A 9398-nucleotide genomic window follows, 5' to 3' on the forward strand; every position below is an offset into this window, starting at 1 on the left:
ATGAAAGTCAGAATTAAAAGAAAAGATACTCTAAAGAAATCAGATGTTTATGTTTCCTTAAAGTAGCTCCCACACACATCATGGAATAATTAATGGTTTATAACAGAAATGGTATCTAAAAGTGAAGGAGACTGGGGTGCTGGGGGGCTCAGCCGGAAACCTGCCTCTTGGTTTTGGCTCAGGTCATGATCTCAGGGTCCTGAGATCCAGCCCCATGATGGGCTCCATGCTCAGCAGGAGTCTGCTTGAGACTCTCTCCCTGCTATATCAGCATAATTCCTTCACCGTCTTAAAGTTACTGAACTATAATTCACAGTATTAATGAAGGATGCACTATTTGACATTTTATTTGAAAGCCACCTACAAAATCTTTTCTTAAGAAATAAACTTCCATCGACAGATGAATGGATAAAGAAGATGTGGTATATATACAAGGAATATTATGCAGCCATCAAAAGGAATGAAATCTTGCCATTTGCAACGACTTGGATGGAACTGGAGGGTATTATGCTGAGTGAAGTAAGTCAATCAGAGAAAGACATGTATCATATGACCTCACTGATATGAGGAATTCTTAATCTCAGGAAACAAACTGAGGGTTGCTGGAGTGGAAGGGGGTGGGAGGGATGGGATGCCTGGGTGATAGACACTGGGGAGGGTATGTGCTATGGTGAGCACTGTGAATTGTGTAAGACTGTTGAATCACAGACCTGTACGTCTGAAACAAATAATACATTATATGTTAAAAAAAAAAGAAGATGATAGTGGGAAGGGAGAAACAAAGGGGGGGAAATCGGTGGGGGAGATGAACCATGAGAGACTATGGACTCCGAGAAACAAACTGAGGGTTCTAGAGGGGAGGGGGGTGGGGGATGGGTTAGCCTGGTGATGGGTATTAAAGAGGGCACGTACTGAATGGAGCACTGGGTGTTATATGCAAACAATGAATCATGGAACACTACATCAAAAAAAAAAAAAAAGGAATTGCATTTACTGAAAAATAAACGTTTTTGTTGGGCTAGCAAAAAAAAAAAAAAAAAACACATGAACAAGCTCTTCCAGAAGTCAGGAATTTTTCATAGTTGTTTCCCTTATGGAACTCATTTTAGTTCTCTTTTCCTATAAAACTTAATCCAATGTAAAAAAAAAAAAAAAAAAAGAAATAAACTTCCTTGATGATTAGTGATGTTGAGCACATTTTCATGTACCTATTGGCCATTTATTTGTATGTCTTCTTTGGAAAAGAGTCTATTCAGGTCCTTTGTCTATTTTTTAATTGGATCATTTGGGTTTTTTCCTTTGGAGTTCCTTATCTATATCTCAGAGAGCTCTTATTCAATATATGCTTTGCTAATATTTTCTCCCATTCCACAGGCTGCCTTTTTGTTTCCTTTGCTGTACAGAAGCATTTCGGTCTGATATAGTCCCTTTGTTTATTTCAGCTTTTGCTGCCCGTGCTTATGGGGTCTTATCTAAAAGACCACTGCCGAGACCAATGTCAAGGAGCTTTTTCCCTATGTTTTCTTCTAGGAGAGGGAAATAAATCAAAACCACAATGAGACAGCACTTCACACTTATTAGGAGAGTTATCATCAAGAAGACCAAAGGTAGCAAGTGTTGGCGAGGGTGTGGAGAACAGGGAACCCTCGTGCGCTGTTGGTGGGAATGTGAACTGGTGCAGCAACAGGGGAGAACAGAATGGAAGTTCCTCAAAAAATTATATTATCATATATTATATGATATATATTATATATATATCATATATTATATGATCCAACAATACCACTCACTCCTGTGTATAAATCCGAAGGAAACAAAAGCAGTTTCTAAAAGGGATATCTGCATTTCCATGTTCACTGCAGCATTACTCACAATAGTCAAGACATGAAAAACCATCTTAAGTATCTGTCAAAGGATAAATTGATGAAGAAAACATGGTATACAAATACCATGGCATATTACTGAGCCGTGAGAAAGAATGGAAACCTGCCATTTGGTGACACTAGGATGAACCTGGAGGGCATTATGTTAAGTGGAGTAAGTCAGAGACCTACACTGTATGGTATCACTTATATGTGGAATATTTAAAGAGAAAAAAGTGGGGGCTAATTTCAAAGAAACATAGAGTGGTAGTTGCCAGGGGCTGGGAAGAGGGAGAAATTGTGAGATGTAGGTGAAAGGGTATAAACTTTCAGTTATAAGATGAATATACTGAGGATCTCATGTACAGCACGGTGACTACAGCTAAAAAAACTGTATTGTAACTTGAAATTTGCTGAGAATACACCTTAAGCAACCTCATCACAGACAGAAAAAAGTTAACTGTGAAGTGATGGATGCATTAACTCAATCTCGGTAGTCATTTCACACTGTCCATACAAACAAAATCACATTGTATACTTTACATACAATCATACTTATCAATTATTCCTCAATAAAGCTAGAGAGAAAAAAGAAATAAAAACACCACCACCAGTAAGTAGAAAAAGTACGTTTGTGAAATCTTGTACAACTACAACTACAATGTGCTTAACAGTGCTGAACTCTATACTCAAAGGTTCAGGTGGTAGTTCGTTTTACATTAGACGTATTTTACTACGATTAAAAATAAAGAGCCACCTAGAATACAACTGGACTTCTGTTTAAAATGTTGTTACAGGGGCGTGTGGGCGGCTCGGCCAGTTGAGCATCCCACCCTTGATTTCGTCTCAGGTCATGATCTCAGGGTCGTGGGATCCAGCCCTGCATCGGGCTCTACACTCAGCGGGAAGTCTGCTGGAGACTGTCTCCCTCTCCCTCTTCCTCTGCTCCTCCCCCTGCTTGTGTGCTCTCTCTCGCTCTAAAATAAAATCTTTAAAAAATAAATAAAAATAGATAAAATGATGTTACAGCAACAGTTTCTCTTTTCAGAGCTCCTCCACAAATGTACAGGTAAGACAAAGCAGCAGTCCTAGAATTACACAGCGGCTGCAGCAGGGGGACCAGGGTGGGCCATGCAAGGGACAGGAAGGAGACAAGAGACCTCTAAATGCAGATCAACTAAAAGGATCTTTTAGAAACAGGAGTGCTTATAAATTATAAATTATGGAAATAATCTTATAAAATGGTCTAATCAATCTCACAGTATTTTTTTTTCCAAAATGTTCCCATTTACCAATCTTATTGTTTAAAGTTTAATAGAAGGCAAGCTACAATAAACCTTGGAAATATGCATAAATTTGGCCATATTGATAAAAATAGGAAATGAAAGAGTTGGAGAGAACAACAAGAGCTAGTGCCCCTCTCCCCAAGTCCCAGTAATCACCACCTCTGCAGTGGACTGTATTAGAGCGGCCTGTTAATGGACTTTGTATGCACTCTTGCCCCCATTACAGTAAGCCACATAGTCGTCCTTTGTGTTCCTGTTTTCTTTTTCCTAACAGATTGTAATCTCCACAAGGGTTAAGACCATTTGTATTAAAACTCGTGTCCTCAGGGCATCACAGAGAGGCTGGCACACAGGAAACATTCAGTATGTATTTCTTGAAAGAAGAATTAGTGAATAAATTCTCAGTGGAATAAAGCATTACTTCATTTACTGCTCATAACAACTACAAGTCAAATCTGGTCCCTGATAATTTTTTTAATTAGAAAACCAAAGCTTAGATAAATTCAGCAATTTGTTCAAGGGTGCACAATTTAAATCAAAGGGCACTTGACTTTGTTGTCCCCACTCCACAATGCTTAGTTGATTTTTGTTCAAACTGTCTTAGGTTACAGCATCATAATTTGACTCAGTATGTGCCTTTTACGTTTCTATCAATTTTGAAAGAATGTTTGAAAATTGATATTCTGAGAAACTTATACCTTTTTTCAACTTTCCAGTTCATGGCCCATTAAGAAAGATTTTATTCAGATTCTACTTTCTGATACACTATTTGTAATGGTTTTTAAAACAACTGTTTTCACATCCAAATATAAATGTCAGATACTGAATATGCGATTCCAAATTACAAGGCCCAAACCCGAATTCCTTTCTGATGAGAATCACAGCTGTTAACAGAACTTATTTGTGTAGGATCCTTGTCTCATTACTTGGTACCGGCACTTCATAATCCTAAAACAGCCTAAAGACCCATTCTAGAAATCCTTCCCAATTTTTTATATTTTATAGATAATGTATGTTTATTTCAAACACAAAATTATACAGATGAGAGCCCACATATCCTTTCAAAGTTCTTCACATTTCAAAGCTAGATTAGTCCTTCTGATTACATTAAGAAACAGACCATAAGTAAATGTTAATCTCTCTCTATTCTGTATGGTCAATAAGACCATGCACTACTATTTTCTTTGTAGTCTGTGAACTGCAATTCTAATGTACAGAGTGATGAAAATGGTTAATGAATACTACAATATATTAAGAAACATGACAACATATTTATTACAAAATATTTATGATTCTTTTAAAAATCATCTTAACAGGTCAACATAAACAGGAAAGCAGACAACTGAAAATTGCTCTTTTTTGTCCCACCAGACCAAAAACTACATAGATATGTAGTGATCTCAGCTTTGTGTGGACTTCCCTCCTTCTGCTTATGGAGGATCATAAGGCACAACCATTCTACGCAGTTTTTGATTAATAGATTCCTCCTTCTGGATTCCTAGCTTTCTGAATCCATAGGCCTAACCTGGGATACTTTCCAGAATATGCTCCTACCCTAATAAACTCTTCTGAGAGTGTGTACCTGCCACCTTAAGTACTGAATGCTTTCAGAAAAATAAGTTTCTGATATATCTCCAATACGGTTTCTATTTTCCTCAATTCCTTCTCTTACTCTTCACATAAAAGTTCCCCCACCAAACCCTCAAACAACAGTGTTTTTTTTTCCTTCAATATATTCGCCTTTCTCAACAATGTCAGAATTAACAAATTTTTCCTCTATTTTAAAAAGCCTCTTTATAGCATTTCAGTCTAATAATTCTTCAAATCTTTTATTGCCTCCAATTAGTCTAGGTAAGATTTCAATTTCGTTTTTCCACCCACCTGTATTTTATTTTGCTTATTTCCTTACTTCTAGCCTCATCCCTGAGTTTCATGGCCAGCCAGATCCATCACTGTCTTTGTCTTACTTATGATCTTAAATGCTTCCTTCTACCTTTTTGAACACCTTTATCCTGTTGGAACACATAAAGAATAGTTTCCTATTTCTCATTCACTACGTGAGGAAATCATCTTTAGTTCACTGAAATTGTCTAAGCTGTTTACTATTTTGTTTTGCTAGCCAGGAAATATGTATTATTTGTTCCACACCATACCCCTCCCCAAAAAAACAAACCAAATAATTAATTAATAATAAATGAATGAATGAATAAATAAGTAAATAAATAAATGGAAAAAGCTACCACAGACGTGAAATTTCAGATGCTTCCTGTTCTTTAACAAAATTATGGAAACAGTCATATTTTGCCTTAGGAAACCAATTTTTAACCTGCCACCTTTAATAAATATTTCTATATTAGGAAGCAGGCAGCTGGAAGCAATTTAGAGAAACAGGGCCTGATACACACTTTTTTCCTCTCTTTTTAGACTTCAAAAAATGACAGTATGGATTTCATTTCTAACTTGGGTCCAAATTGGCTACATCAATTTCTGTTGTCTCCTACAACTTTTGAAATTCTTCTATAACTTAGAAATATTATAAGCTACATCCAAAAAAAAAAAACAAAACAGTAGTATTAAAAACAAAAGCTATCTTGTATCACATGGCCATCCAGTTAACAGAATTAAGGAGGCAGGACCAGTGGTAAGGAACGAAGTAAAAAGACCTGGGACAGCAGCTCTGCAACTAAGGTAAGGCAGCATGACAATGACACTTCTCCTTGGGGGAGCACCTGAGTGGTTTTGGCCTCTATCACCTTCCTTCCAAGTGATAGCAGCGACTCGGCAAGAAGGTACCAACAGCTAATTTATTCAGAATTTGTTTGAACAAAATGAAATAGCATCAAAGTAACATTCAACAATATTTAGTTACAGGTTTAACTAAGAATTCTACAGTTGGCTCCAGCAGCTACAATATTAACAAATCACCTGGCAGTCTGGTTAGTGTAATCTAAAGCAGAGTTTCTGAAAATTCATTCATCATGAAAGTCTAACAAACACAGGTCATATAATACTACTTATTCAGCAAACCGCCAATTTAAAAAATTACACACAAACTCATGCATCTATACTCTAAATTACAGAAACAGAACCTCTCTCTGATTTAAACCCTTCACAAAGAACTACAATAACAGAACTAAGATATACACTAAACTCCAATTGGGCTTGGTACCTGGTTAAGTTAGCCATTTTTGACACCCTACTGCAAGACACTGATGAGATGCTGATGCAGACCGCCCAGCCCCCCAAGACAAAGCAACCACTGCTACTGGTTATACGTGGTTCCGGTGTCTGGTGTTTTTCTACACTGACTGACATTAGTGAATCACAAGATATGCATGGGATGTATTGTAACTAAAAGAGAAATAATAAGTATCACTACTATGCCCCGTCCAAGCCATGTGTACAACTCCATGTACAGTAAAATTTCCAAGATCTGCCTTCCATTGTATACGAATGTTAGTTAAGCAAAAAATACCAAATGAAGAGTCAAAGGCCAGCCCACTGTACCATGTTTCATCAAAATGTGCCTGGATGATGTCTAATTATTTAAAATTGGATATTCTTAAAAATACACCATTTATAAAATGGTGGTCTACAAAGCCATATAATGGTGATAAAAGACACTGGCATGATTAAGTACAGAACGTGGAAGGATGAAAGGACCTTCCGAGATCACTCAGAGACATAAGCACCATGTATACACGCACAGGATAAGAGGATTTCAAACCCACAGGGCCAGTGACAGCGAAGTTAGGGCGAGAACTCCACGTTCCCCGGGAGGCTAGCCTGAGCTCTTACTGTGACAACACACACAGCCACAGTATCTTAGAAACACCTCCTCCGACAACCAAAATTTTCCTAAACAATACTCAAGAAACTCCATAAAACTGAAATCAAGAACTGATGGACAGCAAATGTTTTCTTTAAAATGAAAAGAATCCTTCAAGGAATGCATTTTAAAAGTGTCCTTTCTGCTTTCATAGAAGGACCATAGATAGGACTACTAAACCTGACCTCTAATATTCTTAAATCTCAAAAGCATAGCATGTATAGGAAAAAGCATTCTGTCCCTCAATGCTCTATGCTGTCCTTTTATTTCCTGGTAAATTGCATGCTGAGCATGCAGTGCTTAATACAACTTCCATCTGCCCTCCTTGGCAGATTGTTTTTAAGAAACAAAAAAATTCAGAGCAACTAGATAAGAGTGAGCAAGCTGGAGAGTGGTAGGAGAAGAAGCCAGAGACACGGGAAGATTCTGGATTACGTAAGGCCTTGCAGAACACATTAAGGAGTTTGATTTTACCCTGAATATGAGAAGGAATAGAAGTTTTGAGCAAGAAACATGTCATAATTCGGTTTTTTTTCCCCCCTTGCTATCAGGATACTAGATTCTATGCATACTCAAGTATTTTCAATATTAATAAAGAAGAAAGTACATATAGTTTTGGCTGTTTCTAAAAACATATCATTAATTTTATACCAATTTAAGAACCACTTGGGAAGTCTATTCATAAACAAAGCAAGTATTTGTTCATGGTATTTTTTTATGATGGTCTTTTTATTACAATTTCAGAAATCTTCATTTTATATCTTTTCACACATGCCTCAATTAATTTGGTCAACAGTCACTGAAGAACACATACAAGTAGATAAAGGGTGGTAATACCTAAAAATAACAAAAGTGCAACAAAGTGTTGTCTATTACAACATAAATGTACTTGTAAATCAGTGCAAGTAACAAGCTGACATGTCTATTTCATCAAAAATCTATGAAATACTGACACTCCCACCCCCTTCAGGTGCTATAAAAAGGAAGATTTAGTAAATTTACTTTTGAAGGACAAAAGTCTATTATCAACAAAGGCAGCTAATTAATTATCTACTTACAGTATCAAACAGTGAGATCTGATGGTCTCTGGGCAAGAACTAAGCCTGTTTCAAAGGCAGAGTATCAGTGTATAATGATTTTTTTAACAAACCCGGAAAGACAGCTGGATTTTTTTAATGTCTTATTTATTGATTTTGTTGATCATTCCACACATAATATCTAGTGTATTAGCAAAAACCACTTGCAACAGGGAAATTAATGAGCAGGTTGGTTGCAGGCCATTAATGCAAAATGATCGACAATTTTCCTAGGAGAAAAACAGGAACACAGTAACATGCTTACATATAACTAGGACCAGTATGAAAAATTTTAGGACAAGTGAATATTAACAAAAAACATGAAGATCTTCAACAAACATACAGTTTGAATGTATACAAAAAGAGTTTAGCAAATATGCAGCAAAAACAGTTCTATTACCCAGCTCTCTCTTCATCACATTTGTAGTTAACTTCTCTTCCCTAGATTTCCCTTTTTATAACTGTCCTTTGCTCTATTTGTCCTAACTAAAATTCAGTAGGATCACTTGTCATTTCCATGGTATAAAGGCAATGGGAAACTGGTGGGAAATTAATGAGAGAATCTAAGTGGGTACTAAAAGCCATACTAAGTCTTCTGATGATTCTTTCCTACTCACTGAAAAACACACCCTTGTCTGCTTGCTTTTTAACAAGTATCTCTAAGGTAGTATCAACAATAAGTCCAACATATTTTTTCCTTTGAGAAAAGATAGTACACAAATAGTTACATTACAAAATAACATTTAAATTTCATTACGTGGTATATGTCAGACCATGGTAGAAGGTGGTAACTTTTTTAGTTTGTCTCCTTTTTAAAAATAAGTCCTGGGGGAGCCTGGGTGGCTTAGTCGGTTAAGTCTCCAACTCTTGATTTCAGCTCAGGTCCTGATCTCAGGGTCATGAGATCAAGCCCCACATATGGCTCCATGCTCAGTGTGGAGTCTGCCGGAGATTCTCTCTCTCCCTCTGCCCCTCCCCGCCCCACATTCTCTCTCAAAATAAATAAATAAAATCTTAAAAAGATAAAAAGAAAATCCTGAGGAATGGGAGTAATTTTAGAGAAAATTCAACAAGGGGGTATCATGGGGGTACCTTTTCTAGAACATCCTTCCTCACCCTTGCCTCATCCATTTAAAGCCAAGTTCCACCTAAGCCATGAAGCCTTCTCCTACCCAATCCAACATGCTGATCTTTGATCAATTCCTACTATAGTTTAGTACTTAACTTTATAAGGTCTTATGTTATTTCCTGATTTTTACACATACTACCTATGTCCACAATGTAATTGTGCAAGGTGTGAAATCAGGTTGAAAGGGTATATTGCCACAGCCCCCACCATCCCAAC

The 9398-nt window shown here is 36.9% G+C and overlaps 1 protein-coding gene across 1 annotated transcript in view; it reads right to left on the minus strand.

Annotated features, from left to right (window-relative positions):
- The window catches only part of DDX10 (DEAD-box helicase 10), a 261518-nt gene that overhangs the window by 124005 nt on the left and 128115 nt on the right, over positions 1-9398 (minus strand). The window lies entirely within an intron of this gene.

The sequence above is a fragment of the Halichoerus grypus genome, chromosome 11 (assembly GCF_964656455.1).
Source record: "Halichoerus grypus chromosome 11, mHalGry1.hap1.1, whole genome shotgun sequence".
NCBI lineage: Eukaryota > Metazoa > Chordata > Mammalia > Carnivora > Phocidae > Halichoerus > Halichoerus grypus.